The sequence below is a fragment of the Crocodylus siamensis genome, chromosome 2 (assembly GCF_052110815.1).
Source record: "Crocodylus siamensis isolate JL-2025a chromosome 2, ASM5211081v1, whole genome shotgun sequence".
Classification (NCBI taxonomy): domain Eukaryota; kingdom Metazoa; phylum Chordata; order Crocodylia; family Crocodylidae; genus Crocodylus; species Crocodylus siamensis.
The window spans coordinates 49,050,784-49,075,556 of NC_143396.1; the positions used below are offsets into that span (position 1 = coordinate 49,050,784).

The 24,773-nt window shown below is 46.6% G+C and overlaps 1 protein-coding gene across 17 annotated transcripts in view; it reads right to left on the bottom strand.

Moving 5' to 3' along the window:
- APBB2 (amyloid beta precursor protein binding family B member 2) overlaps positions 1–24,773 on the bottom strand; it is a 291,766-nt gene that overhangs the window by 231,836 nt on the left and 35,157 nt on the right. For 16 of the 17 annotated variants that reach the window (XM_090035820.1, XM_090035818.1, XM_090035812.1 and 13 more), the window contains one exon: positions 19,398–19,504. The gene's annotated coding sequence lies outside the window, so the exon portion shown is untranslated. Of the gene's footprint in view, positions 1–18,756; positions 18,795–19,397; positions 19,505–24,773 lie in introns of those variants that run through there. The other variant, XM_090035802.1, reaches the window with a different exon arrangement.

Genomic DNA, 24,773 nt, shown 5'->3' on the forward strand with positions numbered 1-24,773 from the left:
CCTGGCTGGGGCACAAAGGTGCTTCAGTGTGGGGACTGCCTGCTAGCTAGCCCTGTTAGTGGACTAAAGAACCCTTGTGCCCCAGTCAGCCCCTCCACAGCATGTTGGGCCAAGGGGAGCTGCTCCAGAGTAGCAGGCTGGTCCCCTAGGCCCCCTGTGAATTGTGCTGTGGTCCCCTGACTCAATGTGCTGTGGTCCCACCCGCACATTCAAACAGAATGAAACTCCAGCGCTTATTGCTTCATATTAATTGCACATGTAGACGTGCCCACTGACATCTTGGCATCTTACAACTAGGCTAGAAAGTTTGTCACAATGATTGTTTTTCCTTATAACTTTTCAATTAAAGGAATTTCTTTTGAAGGTGACCACAGCATGAGTCAAAGTCTTTCTTTCTTCGCAATCATATTTCTAACATGCACCAGACATGCTGGGATGAACCTTCGGTCATTCTTTTAGAAGTCCAATATACTTTATCAGCTCAATTCACTGGTGCTATTCAAGTTCCATGCTGATGCAAGTCAACTGAAATCACTAAAATAACCCAAATATGGTGATGAATCAGATCTTATATATTTAATGTTCTGTAATCATTTCATCAAAAGTTTAACACAGAGTAAATTGTTTTAAATATAAAGAGCACAGAGTCACAGAGGACTTTTTGTGTCCCCTTCCTGCACTCCCTACCACACGAACTGGTAAACTGTATAAGATATGAACTAAGAAGGAATGAATTGTTTGTAAGGATGATGCATCCATGCAAGAAAAAGAAAAATATCCATCGTCTCTTGGAAAAAAACAAAACTGAATTTAAAAACCAAGTCACTAGTTGCAGTATGGTATTCAGTTTATAATTTACATATTGGGTTTCATCTTTCCAGGATTTAATTCAGAAAAATTCCATTAAGAAAAAGCCAATACATTTTCATGGCGTTAAAAAACTGCACCTGCAGAAAGAACAAATTCTCTGGTATTGAACGCTGTCACAGACTCCACTATAATTTAAGGTGTTTGTGGGGTTTCATGCATGCTTTGAGCTTGTTTTACTAGTATGGAAATAGGGGGCGTTAAGCTAAATTCACTGTATCATTCTTGTGCTTTCTCACATTTGATATAAAATGTATTCCTTATGCTATAACAGGACCAGGATTGCGCATTATAACAAGTGTCAAGTGCAGCTCCCTAAACAAGAATTCTTTTCATGGCTGGGAAAGGCTCAAAGCCGAAATAATAACAGAAGGGACTCCTAAGACTTAGTGCCTGATGTGAGTTTCTTTAGTCATCAAACAGGCCCTTTCAGATCACGATAAATTTCTATTTCAGTGGAACATACCTCTAAAAATAACACTAGAAGGACATTTCTCAGAGTGGGGGAAATTATGTGAGAAAAAGTATCTTTAGGATACTGGACTAGTAATTGTCATGTTTGAAAGGGTGCAAATATTCTGTGGGTCATAATTAGATCAGAAAGACTTTTACTCTGGTGAGCCTGCACTTCAGGGGCAGCGTGTGTTATTATGGGTTCCCCCAAGAATCCAATGGATAATGCATGTTAATACAGATAAGACACTATACTTAACCCTTGCCAGGAGAACAAGTCTTTGTCTTTAGTGCTTCCCTATGCCAGGACAAACTAGAGTCCTTTGATTAGTGGACTGAGTAGAAAGTGAATTCTTGGATTTAAAGTGCAGGGTGAAAACAGGTTATTGTTCTGATATTTCTTTTCGTTTGTTCATTCTTGTACCTCTATGTATCTTAAACATATAGTAACTGATTTCTTATGTTTATGCTTGTTTTTATAATACATCTTCTTTGCTATCTTGTATAACTCACTTATTGCCAGTATAAGTGTGATTTCAGAGTATCAGACTATAAAGACAGGCCTCTTCTCTGGAAGGGGGTATCCATCTTTTCTAAATGCATGGCCAGACAACCATGGAATTCTTCCAGCTGGCAAAATTCCATCGGCTGAGAGCTCGCAAGACCTAGGTAAGGCAGGTATAGCTGAGGCACCAATGATCCAGGAAGTGACCTCTGGAACATCTCAGCTGTCAATCAGAAAACATCAGAGAGGACTTTGGGGTTGAAGAGCACCCCTAAAGGTGCAACAGCACCAGGAGTGTGGTTTCAAAAGCACCTCTGGCCACATCCTGTATGACTGTTTAACTGTACTGTGATCTATGTGAAAGTTCTGCATTAAGCTTGAAAAAGATAGAAGCTGAGTTTAGTGCAGGGGTGGGCAAAATACGGCACATGGGCCACATCTGGCCCACAAAGCCATTCTATCCGGCCCGCAGGGCCCCTAAAAAAATGTAGAAAATTAATATTTCTCTGACCCTGGTTCCTGTAAAAAAATGACAGGAACTAAGAGCAGTAGGACCCAGGGGAAGCCCAGCAGGCTCCAACAACAGCAGGGCCACCCCGCCGGCCTGGACCCCCAGCCAGAATCCCAGCCGGGGTTTCTGGGCTGGGAGCACGTGGCTGCCCCAGTGCAGGAAGCTCAGGTAAGCAGTGGAGGGGGGCAGCCAGGCAGGGAAGGAGTGCAGGGGGAAGCAGCCCCTCCACACCTCATGCCTCAGCTGCTTGCAGCCCACATGGGACTGCCTGTGCCCACTCCAACCAGCCCCATGTGGGCTGCAAGCGCCTGTGGCATGGGGCACCAGGCATGGGAGGGGCCACTTCCCTCCCCCCACCCCAGTTTTCCCTGGGCTCCTTCCCTGCATGGAGAAAAGCAGCCCCTGCCCTGCCCCACAGCTGGCACTCCCTGCTGCAGGCACTCGCAGCCCGTGCAGGGCTATCCGGACCAGGCACAGGCAGCCCCAGGCTGGCTGCAAGCACCTGCAGCATGGGGCACCGGCCATGGGGCGGGCAAGGGGCCACTTTTCCATATGCTTAGCACCAGCTTCTTCACTGCCCCCTGCCTGTACCATGGAGCTCAGGAGCACTGGGTGTGAATGAGTGGGGAGCCAGTGGGAGCACAGGGCCTGCAGCAGTGTCCCAGGGCCAGTGCTGGTGGGGCCCAGAGCAGGGTGGCAGGAGCACGGGTTCCCAGCCAGCAGGGGCTCTATGAAGCCAGGCCAGCTCCCCACTCTCCCTGCTGGTGCAGCCCAACCCAGCTCCACAGATCCCTGCCAGCCTGCACCCCACTTTGGACCCCACCAGTGCTGGCCCTGGGACATTGATCCCAAGATGGTGACCAGGGGGCGGGGCACCTGTCAAGGTGCGGGGCTACTCATGCGGCCCTCAACATCCTGCCAAAACTGGGTAAGTGGCCCTCTGCCCAAAATAGTTGCCCACCCCTGGTTTAGTGAGTGCAAACAATAAGCTTAAGCAAGTGCTCAGTGACTTGCAATTTGTTTTTAAATTCCCTTTCCAGATTTTCCCGTGAGATCTGGTTTGCTGTCCTGTTTGTTTGAAAGAACCCTACCGGTATAGTAAGCAATTTACTTTGTTTGAAAGGAAGAAGTACCAGGTAGTGAAAATGCTTGAGCCTCATCTTACACCACAGCTACATCTTCCCCCAGTAGCAAAACTGTACTAGGGCAATGTGTTACAGCTAGAAAGTTCAAAACATTAAATAGAGAGAGAACCTTGACCGTCATTTACCTGAAGCAGAAGTACAGGCAGACAGCAAGAATCCCCCTAGGGTTTGATTTCCTTCCTTCTGTCTATTTGTGTGCTGCTTCTATAGGATGCAAGTCAAGCTCTACAGTCATGTTGTACTGATTTTGTGAATAACATTTTCCATCAGCAAACAACTAGTATTTCCAGCACTAAATATGATGCAACAGCAGACATTTTTCTGGAAGAATATTTTTTCCTGTTCAAAGAACTCTTCAGTTGACAGGAAACAAAGTCATCCATTTATCTGGAGAAAAGTAAATGTAGATAACACCACCAAGGCTAAGTTCCCTTTCCACTCTGATGAAGGGCAGCAATTACATCGAGAGAGGTAGATTTCAGCCCAAATTAATAAAATGTGGGCTCATTAGAAAGTGAAGAGAAAATCAATACATTTCACAGAGAATTATCTTATGATAACTACTATAGCAAACGGGTAACAGAGGCAAACTGCTCCGTATCTTCCTTTATATTAACTACCCAGAGCGAGGGGGATCACTGTTTCAAAATGGCCGTGGCTGAAAGTAAACATCAGTTTGAGTGAAACAAGTTGCTAGCTTCAGTCCCATTCTGAGTGACTAGGTTAAAAAACAAAAAACAAAAACCATTACCATCTCAGCCAGCATTTTTGTTGCCAGTCCCAGCAGAGTCACCAAAATGGTCATGGAAACTGAACGACTATGTTAGTGATAGTAGTGCGTCCCTCTAGGGCATGCAGGAAAAACACTGATGAGGACTTCTGAAAAGACTGTGCTGTCGCTACATCCATGCTAATATTGCTCTGTGGATAGAGGTCTTGACAGAGCTGTCTTTCACAGAAATATACGTATCACAATTAGAACAGAATAAATAGAAATGCATAAAAATAAGACTTTACCTTTACCTAATCTTATCAATGACACTGAAGTGTTTTACAATAAACAGGGCTCAGATATTGTCCTCCCATCCTATTTTACAGATAAGCAATTGAGTCAAAGCCTGATCCTGGAATGTGATGAACAGGGATCCAGGTTTTCCATTCACCACACAAAAACACAGGTTTCTCCTTTAACAGAAAAATTGAGTTTTCGCCTTTAAAAAAAAAAAAAAATCACAGATTTTCCCCTTTAAAGGACAAAGTGCAGGAAATCACAGGATTCCCCTTGCAGGCTGGCAGAGTTCCAGCCTGCAAGGGGCTGCTTGGGAGCAGCAGGATGCAGAGGGCACCATCTGCACATGGCCAGCAATGGAGCCAGGGAGGGGTACAGAGGAGCTCCTGCTGCTGCCTGTCAGTAAGTGGGGAAGGGGTGGGGGTAGGAATTGAGGTCCCGATGGTGAGGGAGAGAGTAAGGCAGGGTTGGCAGGGGGATCCTGTCTGGGGGGGCTAGATCCAATGATCTTGTACGGTCCCTTCCAGCCCCTTACAATCTATGAATCTGTGGGTGAGTACATGCCCCCCCAGATTTCTGCATAGGGTCGGGGCGGTTCTGGGCTGCCTGCTGCAGACTCAGGACTCCCTGCCCTGCTGTGGTCCCTGGGGGGGGGCTCCATGACCCACCAGGTGGGACCCAGCGCAGCAGGGTGGAGAGACTCAGTGCTGCTGCCACTGCCCAGAGCACCACACCAGCCACACTGCCATGGAAAGGCACACCCCCTGCCCACCCAGCAGCAGTGGGATTGGCAGTGGTGGCAGCATGGAGTTGTGCCCACCCCCCTGCTGCTGTGTGGGCAGGGGGCATCTTGCCATGGCAGTGTGGCCGACACAGGGCTCTGCTGGGCCACCAAGGCCCCTGGGGAGTGGCAGCAGGGCAGGAAGCCTCAAGCCCCACAGTGGGAAGCCTGCTTCCTCTCCTGCTCCATTCTAGCCATGATAAGCACTGCCTCCCATGCACAAGAGCCAGGTTCAGGGTAGGGCAGGGGGCTGTGGGCCCTGGCCCTGATCCCATAGCCCTGGCAGCAGGGGGTCTCATACAGCAGGGGCTATGGGTTGCGAATGAGGGACACCAGCAGGGCTGTGGGTAGGATTTGGGGGCTGTGGGTTGGGAATGAGGAGCCCCAGCAGAGCCAGGAGACTGTGGGTCCCAAGTGAGGGGCACTGGTATGGGCAGGGGCAAGGCACCAGCATATCAGGGCTGCTCAGCACCACAAAGCAGAGGGAAGGGGACAGCTTCTGCTGGAACCATGTCCTGGTGGGTGAAGGGGGCAGGAGGAGCTCTAATTTTTCATGACAAAAAAAACCAAAATAAATGCTAAAACATATGTGTATTTAGATTTTATTTTATTATATTATTACTACGGCACTGACAGGCTTTCAAATGTCTTTAAACTAATAAAAATATCAAAACACTGCATTTTACTGATACACACACACACACACACAGGGAAATTGCTTCTCAAGTATGACAGCAGGGACAGAGGAAATGGAGGGGAGAGCGAGGCCAGCACCGTACCGCCACCACGGAGCAGGGCTGGGGGGAGGGTGAGGCCAGCACTGCTCCGTCCCCTCCATCATGGTGGTGCTCTGTCCCCACTATCATTCTCTCCCTCCCCACCCCCTCTGTGTCTATCCCCATGCCGCCCCCCCATACTCTGTCCCTTCCATCATGGCAACACTCTATTCTCGCTGTCATTCTTACCCCCCACCATCTATCCCCACCATCATGGTGGGACTCCATCCCCGCCATCATTCTTGACAGGCAATTTGCCCCATGTGCAGCACTGGCTGGAGCCCTGCCCCCCCAAGAACATTACAGATAGACAGACAGACAGATGGACTACACCACACACACAGACACACATACAGAGTGGCATTTCATTTTAATTGCAGAAAAACTTGGATTGGGGTTTCTTAAATCAGAGAATTTGGGCAGGATGGGCAGGGGGTGTTAATCAGAGTTCAGGATTTTTAAACCAAGAAAACAAGGATCCCTGGATAAAGGACATGCTGTCTGAAATGGGTGTTCAAAAACACTGCTAATCATGTCAAAATGACTTACCTGATGCCACCAGAAAAGAGTCAGTATAAGAGGGGAAGAGAATTCACTACTCCAACTACAAGTACTTGAAAAATGTCTGTCAATTGGAACATACAAAGTCTGCTCTAAGACTCTGTCTTACTCTGCTATGTGGGGTGACTAATGCTTACTCATAAGTACAGTTAACACTGGAATTTCCAGAATATTTAGTGATCAAATTAATCATCGTTTCAATGAGTAGTTTGCTAATGTAACCTTTGTTTCAGTAAAGGTACCAAACTCAAATGTCCTATTATGCTAAAGAATGAAAATACCCCAAAGAAAAAAGCCAAACAACAATAACTTATGAATGTATTTTAATGTGTTACTCTCTACTACATACTCTCTATACTTCAATTAACACAATTATTTCACACAAATGACAGCTTCAGCAGGAGACAGTCACTCTAGAACACCCAACAGTGCAGTAGGCAGGGCACTCTCCTGGCAGGAAGGACAGTGCCTGTTCTGAATCGGGCAGAGCAGGGTTTCAAATCGGGGTAGCATGGGATATCTGTACACATGCTTGCACCGCAATGCCAGGCGGTTTTAAAATTGCCCGGCACATGCATTTGTATAAGCAGCAAAATGTGCATCAGTGCTAAGAAAATGGCGGTGGCATGCTTTTGAACTAAAACGCCTCAAAAGCATTTTCATTCAAAAGAGCACCACTGCCATTTTCTCCATGCTGACACATTTTGCCACTTATACAACTACACGCAATGCGCCACAGTGCGTGTCAACTCTCACGCTGAACAGACTTGATTAATTGAGTCTGATCCAATCCACTGGATCTCCAGCACATCACAGGACAAAAAGGTACGTGTATAAATGCCCCTACATCACAGCCAACTATCAAAACCTGAGTTCTCCAACTGACCGCCTGTGGGCTCCCACTCCACCAGCTGCTGCTCCCCCACATTACTGCTGCTGCTAATGGGGGAGGGGCAGGGCAGTGCAGCATGGTGCAGCCAGGGGAGTCCAGAACCCCACAGCCTGGGGTACCCACATGGCATGGGGAGGGAGGGAAGGAAATCACAGTGTGGAAAACAGCATACAGGGAGAGTGTGCAGCAGGGAAGCCCCTGTAGTAAAGAGGGGGCATGAGGTCTAAGAGCATACAACTCCCAGCCCCTCAGAAGCTGGAAGCCCTGATCCAAACCACTGGGCTATACAGTACATGATAGCAATGATTATGATGATGGCAATACCACTACAAGGGTACCTCAGCAATGGAACAAATTACCCAGACAGGCTGTGGAATCTCCATGCTTGGAAGTTTTTAAGAGGTGGTTAGACAAACACCAACTGGGATGGTTTTGTCAGGGATGGTCCTGCCTTAAGCACAGGGCTGGACTTGATGATATCCTGAGGGCCCTTCCAGCTCTGCTTTTTTATGATCTGTGCTTAAGACCTTCTGCAAATCTAAGGCAAATACACCTATATACTTTAAAAAAAAATACAAGCTGTTTGATCTAATTTTTTTTTCATAGCTTATTCAGCTGTCTGTGGGCACGTATACATGTGCATTAATATGATGTAATTGCAGCGCATTAGGTTTACTACCTGTAATAACAGGTACTAACTTAACATGCTGCAATTGGCGCTGCTGTGCAGTAGCGCCAGCGCACACCTTCTTGCGATGCTAATGCGCAGTAGACTAATTAGCATGTTTTTGCCTGTCGCACTAATGCACAGTAGAATTAATCTACTGCACACTTAGTGGCTTGTGTAGATGTGCCCTATGTTGCTTAACTCTGACCCTTTGCAAAGTTTCAAGTAATTAAGTCAATGACAAAAGAATAAAGGCCAAAGTGTTGTCTTTCTCACACACACACCCCCCTTCCTAGAGAGGAAGGAAGGTAATGGCTTTTCAAAGGGATCTCTGCTCCTTCTCCTACCCAGAGTTCTTCTTCTGACCCAGGATCTTACAACAAATAGGAATACTATTAGTTTCTTCCATGAGAAAGGTGTTTTAGCAAAAATATGTCCCACATTAAATAAACAATATATGAAGACATGAACTGTAGGAGGAAGTGGAACTAGTAAAGATTTGAATTTTCCCCAGAATGGTTTTTCAGGGTTTCCTATGTGGAAATTAGGCAAGTTCCCATCTCTAATTCAAGGAAAACGTGAAATACTACTTGCTTGTAGTTTGTATGGAAATAATGGCTATTGTTCAGAAATTATATAAAATACCTAGTCTTCAAAACAAAGATACTCAGCAGTTTTCCGGGAAGCAGATAACTTGTCTATAAAAAATGCATTCTACTATCATAGCATCACTCCAACTTTATTCAGAACAACATCTTTCACATTTTCCTGGACAAGGTAGGGAAGCAAGTTTTCCTTATGAAAATCCTAAACAATATACAAGCACATTAGCATAGAAGCAGCAAGCATGGTGGAGTACCTTGGCTTATAAGAGCAATAAAAAAAACCTGTTTCCCTGCTGTTCTAAGCAATTGAACAACTTTTAAAAGCTTCTCAAGCAATAAAGTAAAGCTTTATTTATTTTTTTTTAAGATCGGAAACTATGCAAAGCTTTATGTCTTTTTTATGGTCTCCTGATTACATTGGACTGCAACTTGCTTGGCAAAATAAATTATACCCCACTCACCAATATAATATTTACAGTTAGACTCCAGCTCTATGCCAAGAAATATTAGTGCTTATATTGGGCCAGAAATAAGAGAAATTCGAGCACCTTTTTACAAGACCCCTGCAGGGCAAAAATGCAACACAAGCCAAAAGCAATTCAGGGTTTGAGGGCTGGTTTTCCTGAGGTACTGAATACCCAGTTTGACAGAAAGATATTGTAAAAATATCCACAGTAAATAGACTGAAATTCAAACAATATCATTGAAATTAAAAAATGTTAATGTGATTATCAGGGAAAAAGAAAATCAGTAAAATCAGCTACTGACCCTGAGGAAAGTCAGTTGCAATACTATTTCTACCAAGTGAAGCTAAACTTAAAAATTACCCAGTACAAACAAAGAAAAACAATACAACTTACATATAAATTAAGATTACAGTCTAAGAACATACAGGAAATTCTATACCACATTAATTATAACATTATTTGTATTACAGATGCCACAACAAAGATCAAGGCTCCATTTTATTAGGCCATCCTTGCTACAAAAAAATTACAATCTAAATAGACCACTAGGGACAGCAGTTACAAATAAACCAATTTAAGTGATCAGAAACTGGTTTAAACCTGTAACAAAACATAAGTGCAGTGCACATAAACAAGTTTCAAAATGGCCAAAACCGATTTAAGATATACCTGGTTGAATGCAGTACCAGACTCAACTCAGTTGGGCAGGGCCGGTGGGTTGTGGGGGTGTGTGTGTGTCTCCAATTTCACTCACTGGGACAAAGGCAGACAGGGCAGTGTCTGCTTACAGCTTTTTGGAGCTAATCAACAGGTCAGCTAGTAATGTCCCTTTGCTCCTTCTTTGGGAAAAAAAAGTTTAAGAAGAGCTGGAAATAATGAAAGAGGCTTTGCTTTCTTAATAGGCTGATAAGCTGCCTACTGGCTTCAAAAGTGCAATCTGTCAGTGTTCAAGTGGGGACAGAGGTGTGAGAAATGACCTGTTTTGCAATCCATGGGCCCTCTGAATGCCAGTTTGCTGCAGACAGTATGAAAAAGCAGGGAGAGAGGGAGATTGAAAAGCTCAGTATCATCAACAGATGCATGCACTCCACACAAGCAGTCCTCCCTACACTCCGCCCCACCCCCCTCCGAATCTTTCCCTCACAGTGCTATTGAGGTCAGGGTCTGGCAACACTCCTGCCCCTTGAGCAGCAAGCCAGGAAAAGTCTGGAGAGGGCTGCTTGCTCTTCCTGGCACACCTCAGCTGGGGACTGTGCAGGCAGGGTGGGGGTTTAACCCCTCCCTAATGAAAGTGTCCTACTGGGGCCTGGCCACGCTCCTCCTCAGCTCAGCAATGTGAAAAGGAAGGGAAGGCTCACTCTAACACCCCCTGGCTTCTCGCCTAAGCCACTGCAGGCATGTGCCTGCATTTCTTGATTCAAAGGTGAACATCTATCCACTTGCAAATTGGCTCAAGTTCTTCAGGTTAGACTAATGTGCAAAGTTTGAATCAATTCAGGCTCAGGCTTTTTGAATGTCTGTCCCTAGCCCTGATGCTCAACCTCTGGCCTCTGGGCCAAATCCAGCCTGTGGTGCTGTGTCATCCAGCCCATGGGGCTCCCCACGGGGCCAAGAATTTGATGGTGGGGAAGCAGTGTCAGTATTACTTAATGTTCCTCTACTGCCAAATTACTGAACCTGTGGGGAGCCATGCAGGCCAGAAAACATGACTCTGTATGCTAAACTGGCCAGGGAGGGTCAGGGTGTGGCAGCATGGGGCCATATCAGACTATCCAAATCCCAACTGGGACACGTGGACCCTGGCTGAAGCAGTATGGGGCCCAATGACATGCACTGACCCCATGCAGTATCCAGCCCATGGACCAGCCCCACGCCACTAATCTTGCCCACAGAGCCAAAAGGTTAAACAGCACCTGAAAAAGACAAAGGGGAGCTGAAGAGCAGCGAAATGACTTTCCCTAGGTAAAACACCAAGTCTGTAGCCAAGCCAAGAATCACTTGACTATGCACTGCTCCACCCCTAAACCACACTGCCTTTCCCAAGCAATTAAAATAAATGATTAAATATTTTATGTTTGGAAAATAGTATTAAAAAAAATTAAGTTCTTTAAAGTAAAAATGGCATCTTTTTCATAGCACAAAATACCAATTTTAGCCTAAAAATTGTATTTGCTGGTCAATTTTATTCTGCTGACATTTGCAAAAGGAATCCAAAGCAGCCAGATCTTGCTTACTTCCCCAAGGTATAGAAGAGCTACACTGGTGAGTAGCTACCTCTTACACCTGCTCCTACACCTGCCAACTGGCCTTCGGTTTCTCACGAATGACTGGCATATGATGCAAGTTAGTGCAGCCCTAGAGCTCCTCCAACCTGCATTAAGGCAGTTGCTAGCTCAGATGCACCCTAAAAATTAGACAGATGTGGCAAATCCCTCAACTAGGCTGACACTAGCACAGCAGAGAAATTGATCCAATGAGTTTAATATGCAGTATTATTGAAACATCTCTGCTTTTTGTATGTAATGAATGTAATTTCAACCTTAGGACTGAGATCACACAAAGGCCAGGGCAAGAAGGATATTCACCCCACAGTAACTATGATCCTTTGATGTCAGCGTAGACTGCATAAAAGATATGCAATCCAGATTGCTGTGTTCTAAATAGTAGGGTCCAGTGAGGTTGCGCACACCCCTTGAACTCCTCTGTATCCCCAGAAGGTCATAAACAGTGGGGAGGCTATGACCATCCTTCCAGTGCTCTTTTAATTTACAGCCCGTGTTACTGAGGACACCAAAAAGCAGAGAGTGCACCAACTCTAACTTCTTGACAAAACACAGTCATTATAGGATAAAGAACTGTTCTTTCTCTTTTCAGTCAAGCGTCACAGTGGTTCTGAAGGTGAATGACAAATAGTACAGTCCCCGTGTGGTAAGAATAAGGAATTCCAACTGTGCTATTCAAAGAACGATTGCAGCAATGCTCTCCTTAATTTGGTGTTAGATCATCACAAAGGGCATAATATTTAGCTGGTATCCGAGGCAGGCTGATAATACCATTTATGTCTTGTCAACCAAGCCCTAATGTTGAAGAGGCTTACCAGCTCTGACAGCTGTTTGCCATACATTGCATAATCCCCTTAGAGGTTCTCTATGATGAGACGGCTTAGCCTCTTGATGTGGGGGATGGATACTGCCGCAAAAAGAGGGAAGACAGGGCTGGTAAGCTTCTTTACAAGTAGTTTGAAGATGCATCAGGAAGCTGGACATGAGGACAGAGGCGGCTCCCTGACTCTTCCAGCCAAGGTACTAGCAACCAGAAAAAACATCTTAGGAGCAAGATAGTATACCCAATGGCTTAAATAAAGGCACTCAGTTTCAGGAGGGTATGGTCAAGATCTCACCTAAGAAGTGGGACTTCAGTAGGTGGGCAAGTACAATTTCATGGAAATTAATTTTCAATGGGAAAATGTCATTGTTTTCTCTACCTCAGTGGTCTCCAACCTTTAAGTAGGAGATCACCATTAGCATTTAAAAGCAACCCAAGATCTACTGTGTGCTGCTGCCACCCCGTTTCCCCCCACCCAGCAGGTAAGTCTGCGGGGAGAGAACGGGGTGCAGATCAAGACAAAGGAAGAAAAAATTATTTGGGGGTGCATCTCCCCAGCAGGTAAGTCCCATACGACCAGGGCCCTACTCAACTCACCCTTGCTCCTCCCTCTGCAGCACTACCCCTTACTGCAGGGGCCTCAGTCTAGCCCCCACCCTTTCCCTCCCCCATGGACTGACCTGATGAGCTGGGGTGCTCATGTATGCACATGGGCACTCAGACCCTCCCCCAGCCTCAGATCGACTCCAAGAGGCTCCAGGATCTACTGGTGGATCAAGATCCACTGGTTGGTGACCACTGCTCTATTTGTGCACTGCAGCTCATTTAATACCACCCCAAAAACATAAAATCAAGCCTGGAGTCTAAGTGGGCCAAATATCTCAGTTTTCAAAGTAGCAGAATGCATACCCCAGCAGAGAGACATCTCTTCTTCTCCTTAGGATCTGAATTAAGCCCCACAAAATAAGCAGGAATGGTCTGCAGGTCAGCTAGGCAGGGCTGAGTCAAGCAGCCAGCAGGTGCTTGATTGCAGCAGCCATTTTAAAACACTGGCTGCCTATATAAACACAACAGTTTGCTACTACTGGCCAAGGCAGAAACATCACCTGCATGGAACATCTAGGAGGTAGGAGCTGGAGGCTCAGGGTCCTGGGCATGACCTAAAACTGCACCCTGCCAGGGAAGTGTGGCCTGGTGGTGCAGAAGTCCCCAGGAAATGCCAGGCCAGTTACCTCCCCGGTGAAAGGTGAGGAGGGGCACCTTAACCCCAACCCCCATCTTCAGGTGGGCTTTGGAGGCAGGAGTAGGGCCAGGCATGGCTGCAGCCACTTGAGCTCATGAGCAGGGTGCAAGACCCTGGGAGTAATTGTAGTGGGGCCAGGCATGGTGAATGGAGTGCCACCTAAGCCTATGGGGGTGGTTGACCACGAGGCCCTGAGAGAGGACGGTATAGTGAGGCCCTAGGGAAGAGGGCAGAGTTGTGTGGCCCTACACAGAGTAGGGTTGAACAGGAGTAGGCCTGAAGGACTGTGCGCGAGGGGGGCTGAGTAGGGCTGAACCAGAAGTAGGCCTGGGAGTAAGCCTGAAGAGGGCCACCCCATGAGTAGTTGATCTGGAAGATGATGAGCAGCTTCCAGGGTGGGACATGGTGCACAGGTCCTAGAGAATGCATAGTAGGAACCCCATGTGAGGGGAGTAGGTCAAGGTATGTCTTCAGATGCCTGAGGCTGTAGTTTGGGCCAGAGGCCAAGTAACGGTGTTCAGTCAGAGAGATAGAGGCAAGTCCTGACTCCGGTAAGTCCTCCACCATTAGGAGGCTGAGTGCAGGACAAAATTAAGCCCTGTAGTTGAGCACAATGAACTGCTGCTCGGGGGGGGGGAAGGGTGAGAGTCCCCCATGAGACCCTGGAGCGTCAGTCGTAGTATGGGTTAAGAACATCACATTGATGCCATCTGTGAGGTATGGGCTGTGGTGTAGGGAAGGTTACCGGTGCAGATAGCACTCCCTGGCACTGGGGCATGTAATGGGCAGTCTCCTGTATTTACCGTTTGTTTATGGGAACACCAAAGCCGTGGCAGGTGAGATGGGGTAGACTGCCCCATAGAGGCAGGTGGGCGGGTTGGCATGGGACCCGGCCCCTAGCTTGGCCCCATCACACATTCATATAGTTTCAAGTTATCTGCAGGCTGTTTAGTGAGTTCTCCAACTTGCTCCTGAACATTGCTAGGGAGAGGCAGAGAAGGGAACATCTTTCACATATTCCCTGGGTCCAGCCAGCATTGAAGTTCTTACTGGAGTTGGGAGATGAACTGTGTCTCAGTTGGTCAGGTGACATTTATACAAAGAAGTACACAGACCTTATCTATAATTTCAGGGGCAGCAAGAAAAGTTTTGCAAGCAGAGGCACATATGTACAAGCTAATATAAGGCCCAGTAGCCCCAGAGATGTACATGTCATTGTCACTGCATTTGATTTTACATCTCCTGTCACAATGTAGATTGGAAACTCCACTAGTAGGTAAGTAAGTACCTGCCAACTGAGGTCTACCATACTACTGATTTTGATGGGGTGAACCATTCTCAGAGTTTCTCAGAATTCACAAGGTCCCTTAGGACCACCTCAGTCTCTTCTGGGATCTACCTCTGACCAGACACCTAGGTGCAGGAAGACATCCATTCCCTTTTCCCTCAAATATACTGCCCCAGATAATTTGTGAACACTTACAGCTGTGAAAAGCCCCAGGCATAGTACAGTCTAAGGCATGTCTGTCTGATATTGGCTAGTCCAATGCCATTTCCAGTAAAGCAATGGCTGAGACTGAAGAGACACTGCTATTCAGAAGACAGTAATCTAGTAAGCATGAGGCAGATGGTCACCTACAGTGGGGTCCACACTGACTCATGAGTTGTTGGGGTTTTTTCAGAATATTACATTTTTACAGGTGGTTAGCATTTACTCTCCCGTCTCTCTCCCTGACTTGTCTTCTGAAGAAAACATTTAAATTTACTAGAGTTAGTGTTTGTAGGCCCTGAAGATCAAGTGAGACTCCAAAGCATACACCTAATCTCATTCAGTGCAGGAGCTCTAACTCCCGCGTTGCAACAAGCTCCATATGGCCAAACCTCTGAACAGGATTCAGGTCATAGGTTTGACCATTTTAATTTTCATTCACATCACAGCATTCCATCAAGTTATGGATACAGCAAAAACCAATTCTAAATGCAGAACTAACATACAGGAGATCCCAGCTATAGTGACTGCCACAGTTGGGTAGTTACTGGAGTGAATGATAAAAACTGTTAATCTGTAGATATCCAGAGGATGAAGAGGTGATTGGTTACCACCCAACATGCAGTTGTTAAGAACAAATCATACCAAGCCAATCACCTTGTTTTTTTGACAGGGTAACTAGCTGAGTGGATACGGGGAATGTGGCCGATATAATATACCTGGACACTGGCAAGGCCTTTAATATGATCTCATATGGCATTCTCATAAGTAAGTTACAGAAACATAGGCTAGACAAAATTACCATTATGTTGATACATAATTGGTTTAATAACCACAATGAAAGAGCAACTATTAATTGAGTAATTACAGACTGGCAAGAGCTCTCAACTAAGATTCCAAAGGGTTTTTTTCTGAGTCCAGTGTTGTTTAACATCATATTAATGACTTGGATGCGAAAATACAGAGTATACTGATCAAATCTTCAGACAACACACAACTTTGGAGGAGAGAATTAAAATAAAAACGTATCTTGATAAATTGGAGGGGGGGAGCTTTAATTAGAATGGCTCTGAGTGCCACTTTAAAGCTCCCAGAGCATCATATGCATCAGTGTCCCCATTGAATGACCTTTAGTTAAAGCACCCCTGCTACCATTTTTCACCATGGGAATGCTGATGCACACGACACTGGAGTCCAGTGGAGTGTGGTAATTACCATGCTCCAGTAGACCTGATTAATCGAGTCTGCTCAAAGTGCTGTAATTATAGCACGTCAGAGTAGCCTCAATGTACATGTATAGGCAACCCACAGAAACTAAGTAGTTCAGAGAGGCATGATCTTTTGTAGGCCATAACTTACCAGGAGCCAATGAAGTAGGCAGGTCTTTGTTTACAAAAGCTCATGCATCTCTGATTTAGTTAGTAAATTAGTTATTCCCAATTATTGGAAGCAGAGTGGATTTTTTTTTTTAAATGCACAGCAAAAAATGTATAAGCAAAACAATTAAAATTTATGTAATACAGGACATTTGACAAATCTACTAAATAGTACAACACTATAGTACAGTTTGTAGAACTGTATTGTAATAAGCAACAAGATAGCAAAAACAAGACTACAACCAAAATACCACAGAAAGAACAAACTGATTTTATTTTAGCTATTCTTATTTCTACCTAGCTCTAAGTGACTTTTGTTATGAAAATAAACAACAAAGTTCAACAGTTAATAACTGATGCATAGAGACATTTTACAGAATTATTTTCATTTCTTTAGAAAGAAATTAGAACAAAGAGGATTCTTCCACATTTGGAAAATAAATGGCCTCATCTAGTTGGCAAGTAGCATTTAAAACCACGGCATTAATTAAATTTGCAACAGATTTTAAATTGGCACTTATTTATGTATGCATGTGATTTATATGCTGTCCTTCCCAACAATGGCTTGGAATGGCTTACCATAAGAGAATAAGATTAACTTATAAAACAGCAGAATGAACAAAACAATTTCACAGGCAACTACAATATTAACATCAACACTGAATCCCCTTAAACAACAGCAACGCCTTGCTGTGTTTGCTAAATGCATGCCCAGACAGGAAGGTGTTACATCACTTCTGAAAGACACTTCAGCTCTCACAGGCCTTGAGAGAGAACTCCAGAGCTGAGGAGCAATAGGTAAGAAAAACCTCCCCTGTACTTTTGCCAAGTGGACTTGGTGCGTTGATGGTATTTGCATGAGGTTCCTTTCTGATGACATTCGGGATCATAATGGGGCATAAAAAAGGATCTGAGGGGCTTGGAGCATTTCCATTTTCACAGGCCTGCATTTTGCATATTGGCACCTACTCTACCCAGGACAGCACACAAAAACACCAAGAGATTCTCCTTATGGCTGAAAATGAGTGTTTGTGCCCGAAACCTTGCAAAGAACAAATTTTTCAACTATTTAGTTGGTCTAATAAATGATTTCACATCTACTCAAAAAACCCTGCCTACATTATATGTTGGTAATGCTGGTTCTCCTTTTTTAAGCAAAATCATTGCATAAATACAACCCCTAGGATGGATACAATTATATCTAGAGGTACACAGACATATCAGTCACATTGGATTAGCACCAATAACAGGAAAATTAACATCATTGGCAATAAGCTTTTTTGGCCAATAATGTCAGCAATAAATGCCATGTGCCACAGCATACACACAGCCAGGAATACAGCCTGGAAAGCAGCATCCTACCAATAAGTCTGTGTGGGGGAAGAAGCATGGGGGGAGAAAAAGGGTATGGGGGTGCAGATTGAGGCCCCCAGGGTGAGGGTCAAGGGCAATGCCCATCCAGGGCAGTAAATGTGACCCCAGGGCAGGGTGTGGGGCAGAGCTGCAGGCAGCTTGTCCAGGGGGTGCAAGAGGATGGGCAGCTCCCTCCTACTGCATGCACCCTTAGGTGAGGCATGGGGGGCATGTGCCCCCTGGATTTGTGCACAAGGTGAGGGTGGGCTTCCCACTGTGAGCTTGGGGCCTGGGCCAGGGCTGCACTTGGGGGAGGGGGGGCTTAGCTGCCTGGGGGGGTGGCGGTGGCACTGGGAGGGATGGCAATTTTGCCGTGGTGATATCCCACAAAATCCCCCCTAGCACTGCCCCTGCTCAGGGCACTTGTTCTGCTGCCTTTCCCTCAGGAACCCTGCACCGGCCATATGTCCCCTGCCCACCTTGCAGCGTGGGGCTCCTAAGGGAAAGACAGCAGAGAGAGTGCCCCAAGCAGGGGTGGCACTACAAGGAGGCTTGGGGGGCTACAGTCACCCCAAAAGTACCTGGAGCCCCCCCACAGCCCCTTTCCCAGAGCTGTTGCCACCCATCCTGCCCCCACCCACCCCAAGCACAGCCCCAGTTCACCCCCACACTGAGAAAAGGCTGGCACAACCCCCGGCCCCAAGACCACAGTGGGCAGCCCACCCTTGCCCCAACCCATGCACAAATCCGGGGGGCACATGCACCCCATGCCTCCCCTAGGGTGGTCCCCCCACCCCGCCCAGATGAGCCACCTGCAGCTCTGCCCCACACTCCACTCTGGGGCCGCGTTCACTGCTCTGGCTGGACATTGTCCCTGCCCTACTCCCTCCCTCACCATGAGGGCCTTGATCTGCCCCTCCCCCCACCGTACCCCTTCCCCCCCAGACTCACCAGCTGGATGCTGCTCTCCAAGTTGTCAGGCTGCATTCCTGTAAATCAGGTATCAGATTGGCATCGGTTGATATGGCTGGTTAATCATCGGCTATCAGTGCCAGCGAAGAAAATCTTTATCGGTACACCCCTAATTATGTCAATATAAAAATCCCTGATATGGGTATTGATTTTCCTGTACAGAGAAGGGAATAAGCTATACCAATACAACAGTAGAAGTTGTTCTTACACAGAAATTGCTATGAAGCACCTTTAAGCGTGTGTCACCAATGTGAGTGAGTCAAAATAAGGGGCTGCCCTGATGTATTTTTTTTCCCCATACAGAAACAACAATCCTGTAAGAATGCACCTTTACACAGCATAACTGCATCTATACAAGGTGGTACTACTCCTTTAACTGTATTGGTGTGAATGAAGTTAAACAATTTGTAAGAGTAAGCAAGTCCTTATAATCAGAGCTATCCTCCTGAACTTCTGAATGAGGCATGCAAGTTTTGCTGCTTTCATGAAAAAGCATTAGTGCAAGTGAGTACCCCAAATCTATTTCCATTCACTTCTCTCTGTATGGAAGGATCAAAACTCTCAAATTCCTTGAAGATGGAAAAATACAAATTAACAAATGTAGCTAACAGATTACTTACTTCCCCAGCTCTTCAGTGTGCCAATGTATGAAACGCCAGCTTCTTCAGTCTTTGCCACCAACACCAGTAGTGCTCACCCCCAAAGGTCACAGACTAAAGAAAGAAATCTGTGCAAGGAAAGAAAAAAAGGTCAGGGGTATACTGCATTAACACAGGTGTCCAAAAGTTCTAACAAACCAGTCAGCAGAGAAGAAAATAAAAACTGCTAAAGACTAGTCTTCTTACATAAGATTTGGCAGGGAAGCTCAAGTCAGTGACTTCCACTGTAATCAGAATAACACAGAAAGTTGTCTGCGAGCCACTAGAGCAACAGTTCCAGAACTGTGATGCACGTATCACCAGTGGTATGCAGATGACCTGGAAGCGGTACGCGGAAGGCCAGGGGGAGGGGGCCACAGACACCCAGAGTCCAACAGCAGCCTGCTGCACACAGCCAGGAACACTGCACCGCATGTGGAGCAGCACCCAGAAAGTAAGTGTGCTGGGGGGAAGGGAAAGATGAAGGCCCCCATGGTGAGGGAGGTAAGGGAATACAGGCAGAGGCTGGGGTGAATGGGGCCCCAGGGCAGGTAGTGGGGTGGTCAGAGCCTAGGCACCTCACCCAGGGGACAGGGCTGGGGGTTCCCACTCATTGCGCGCATCCTGGGGGAGGCATGTGGGGCACGTGCCCCCTGGATCTGTGCGTGGGGCAGAGAAGGGCTGCCACTGCACATTGGGCTCTGCACCACACTGCCACTGACCCAGGAGCCTTGTGAAACGTCATGTGCCTGCCCACCCAGCAGTGACAGGCACATGGCATCCTGTGCAACTCCAGAGGCACTTGTAGTGCAGTGCAAAGCACAGCAGCAGCCTGCTGCTCCCGGGGATTTTCTCTCCTCAGGCTGGCTCACCCCATCCTCACGGCAGGGCTGACACAAAGGTGGCCTGGGCCTTTCCACGGATGTGGGGGGGATCCCCCTGCTGGGTGCACTCTGGGGCCTCCTGGATCTGTGTGCAGAGTAGAGGTGGGTTGCCCACTGGGCTTTGCACTATGCTGCTGCTGGCTCTGAACCTACAAGGGACACCACGTGCCTGCCACTGCCGGGCAGGCCCAGGTCACCCTGGGAAGAGCCTGGGTGGCAGGAGGGGCCACTTTCTTCTGTGCTAGCTCTGTGAGGGGACACCACCTGGCTGAGGCAGGATGCTGGGCTCAGGGGGGCTTTCAGCTCCGGGCTCAGCCTCCCTGTGCACCATCATATCTGTACATTGCATCGGTCCAGATTGTGATATGAATTCTCTTTTCTCAAGCAAAAGAAGTCATTCTGAGGCTTTTAGGTAACTAAAAATACACTGGACTCTTGACTATTAACACAGATGCAGAAAGTAGGGTTCTTCCCTGTTACATGTACACGCCAAGCAAACAGCAATAGATCTACTTAAAACAGATCATTTTAGGATGAAGTTACATATCACACTTAGACCACACTAAGGGACACATACAACATGAGCATTAGCATGTTAAAGCTCATTAACCCATGCAAAGTGCCCTCTGAGCATTTCAAAGTTACACTACTTGAGGAAGGCATTAATTCATGGGCCCTGTTACCCAGCTATTGTTATGGTAACTTCAGTCTGCTCCACAGAGGTAAAACAAGCAATTTGTTGTTCTTCAGCATCCCAGGATGCACCATCCCAGCCCCAGCAGGGATAGAGCCTAGGTGTCCTGGCTCCTAGTCATGTCCCTGCTCACCAGCCCTCTAGTGACAAATCAGACCTGTGCAGACTAGAAACAGTATTAACCCTCAATGTGCAACTGCTCAAAGCACGTTTCAACTATAACACCACTTATCTTCCACAAATTTAGTATGGTTTAAGCGTAACATATACCTGCACCAATACAGTATCATTTTTTCATTTAAATTTATTCCCTCCAACCCTGCCATCTGGGATTTAAATGTATGAAACTGAGGACCTGAATCATATGTCCTGTTTCAAAGTACCTCAAGCAAGCACATTCTGTTTTTGCTTAGCAAAATCAGAATAAAACAAAACTAGAGCATTGTCTCTCAATTAAAAAAAAAAATCTTAAAAGCTTAATTTATCTTCTCTATCTTAGACTAGGTACAGATATTCAGTTCCTACCAGGAGAGTCACCATTCTCCCAGCAGAAATGAAAAGTGTACAAATATACAGGCTTTGTCTCCTAAAACAAAATGCCTGGTTTGGGTGAAAAGTATCCTGACCACAACCAGGGTTAAATTGCTTCTGGAAGTTTCTCCCATGAGACAGTCTATATGCACTTTCCAATGGCTTAGTGGAGCCAGGTAAAAGCTCCCTGCCTTCCTGAGACCAGTGTTACCCCACTCTTGATGCATGGGGGGGCAGCTATTCCCTCCCCTGCTTCTAGACCAGGAGGTGCAAGTACCAACAGCCAACACCCCTGCCTCTTCCCCAAATCAGGCAATTCCCCACCCCACAGCTTAGCTGGGTAGTGGAGCAGCCAGGAGTCCAACCAGACTGGGGAAAGCCTCTGCATACCTGGCTACCAGCCCCTCCAGCTTTTAAATCACCACCATGCCACCCATCTGAGTGAAGTGAAACTAGAGGAACCTGAAGGAACTGGGAACCAGACCTATGAATGCATTCTCCTGCTGGCTCCCAGTTAATCTATTGTGCCCTTGCCACAAGGTACCTCAAGTCTTGCCCCAGTGGCTAAGTGCTTCCCCTTGTTGTAGAAGTGCAAAGAGCAGAGCTGTTCTCCTGCAGGCAAGAACTAGGAGAGTTTCCACCAGGGAAGAATGCCTCCCTCCTGGCAATCAGCTGATTGGCAGGATGGGGGTGGGCATGCGCCGAGGGTGGGAACACTCCATTCCCTGGCTATCTGTGGCAGCTGATGCTTTTCAGCAGCTACCACCTGACTTGATAGTCTATCCCCATCCCAGACAGAGAAGAGGGCAGCCTGTAAAGCAATGGGGTACCCTAAGAGAAGGGATGGCCCAGGGAGTAGCCCTCTAATGCCCCCTGGCTGGAAAGCTTTACAGACAAGCTCTCCATGAGGCTGAAGGAACAAGATGAACATGGGCCGGCAGTGTGGAGAGGCAGTCAGGAAGGCCAACCGCACCTTGGCATGCATCCACAGATGCATCTCGAGCAGGTCCAAGGAGGTGATCCTCCCCCTCTATGCGGCACTGGTCAGGCCGCAGCTGGAGTACTGCATCCAATTCTGGGCGCCGCACTCCAAGAGGGATGTCGACAGCATGGAGAGGGTCCAGAGGAGGGCCACTCATATGATCAGGGGACAGCAGGGCAGGCCCTATGAGGAGAGGCTATGGGACCTGAACCTGTTCAGCCTCCAAAAGAGAAGGCTGAGGGGGGATCTTGTGGCCTGTTATAAACTAGTCAGGGGGGATCAGCAGGCATTGGGGGAGTCACTGTTCCCCCGAGCACCGCCAGGAGTGACCAGGAATAATGGTCACAAGCTGGCAGAGGGTAGATTTAGGTTAGATATCAGGAGGCGCTACTTCACAGTCAGGGCGGCTAGGGTCTGGAACCAACTTCCAAGAGAAGTGGTGCAGGCTCCTACCCTGGGGGTGTTTAAGAGGAGGTTAGATGAACATCTTGCTGGGGTCACTTGACCCCAGTATTCTTTCCTGCCATGGCAGGAGGTTGGACTAGATGATCTGCTCAGGTCCCTTCCGACCCTACAAACTATGAAAGTATGAAACTATGAACATCTGTACAGTCCAGCTCCCCAGATATTTTTCTACTAAAAGAAATTTCTTCCCATGAAATGAATATCTGTATACAGCCTTAGACTGTTCTTGTTCTAAGTCCGCCAACTGTCAAGTCCTGAAATGCAACATATCATTTGCAAGAGATGACCGATAAAACAAGAACTTCTCATGAGTCATATGAACTAAACCATATGCAAAACAAAATGGCAATCGTCTTTTAAAAAATGGTATAATATTTTTGAATGGCATCCGTTCATTGTTGAGTGACAGTGGATATTGCAGTTATTCTAGTGACTGGTGGCTCATTTCTCTTGTGGCTGCAGAGACCTATGTTAGATTTGCAGGTCCTGCCACAGTGGTCACAGGTGTACATGACATTAGGGGCTACTGTACTGACAGGCCATTTCCTTCAGTCATATTTCTGTTGTAATTGGAGAAACCATTTCTCATCATGATGTTGGACTCCATGATTGAGAAGGGAGTGCCACTTTGCCCTATCTTCTGCTAAGGCCTCCCAAAGGTTTGGGTTGATTCCAAAGGCCTTCGTGTCCTACTTGCAGATGTCTTTGAAGTGCAATTTCAGGTACCCTACTCTTCTCTCCCCACCTGCAATTTGCTCATGTAGGATGTCCTTCAGGATGTGCCCATCTTCCATCCTGCATAGACAGCGAAGCCACAGTAGGTGCCAGTGCTTGAATAGTGCAGTAATGGTTGGCAGGTTGGCTTAAGTGATGACCTCTGTGTTGGTAATTCTGTCTTGCCACTTGATGTCAAGGTTGTGCCATAAACAGTACAGGTGGAAGCTGTTCAGCTTCTTTTTTGATATTCATATGTTGACTATGTCTCACTGCTGTACATAAGAACACTGAGGATTGCAGGTGTTATATACAAGCAGCTCAGTTTTGATTGTGACTTCTGTATTATTCCAGACTCATTTGGACAGCTTACTGAAAGTGGTAGCAGCCTTTCCAATGCACACATTTAGCTCTTCATCAAGTGATAAGTTGCCACTCACTGTAGATCCAAGGTAGCACAACTTGTTCACTGCCTCGAGAGGTGTGCTGTCAAGGCTGATAAGTGCTGACTGGTGAACAGTCCTAGGACCACAGTCTTCTTAAGGGTGATGGCCAGGGCAAACATCCTGCAAGCAAAGGCCCAGCAATTCCTGAGTATTTGTAGTTGGCCTTCTTGATGGGCGAGTCCAGCATCATCAGCAAAAAGGAGCTCCCTAATGAATATGTGCCTCACTTTTGTCTTGGCATTTAGACATGATAAATTGTAGAGTTTACTATCTGATCTTGTGTGAAAGTATATGCCTTCCTCCAAGCTATCAAAAGTGTAATGCAGCAGCATAAAGAAGAAATTCCCAAAGAGTGTGGTCACCAGAAAACAACATTGCTTCACTCAATTCTTCATTGCAAGCCTGCCAGAGGTTGATCCATCAAACTGAACTATGGCCTGCTGTTTTTCTGGAAGGAGTGCATCATAGTGAGTAATGTTGGGGGGCATCCAATCTTTACCAGGACCTTGAACAAACCTGCTTGCTCTGCCGACCATGTTGAAAGCTTTCATCAAGTTGAAAAATGCTATGTATGGCTTATTTTGTTCTCTGCGTTTTTCTTGCAGTTGGCAAAAGGAGAATATCATGTCCACTGTTGACCTC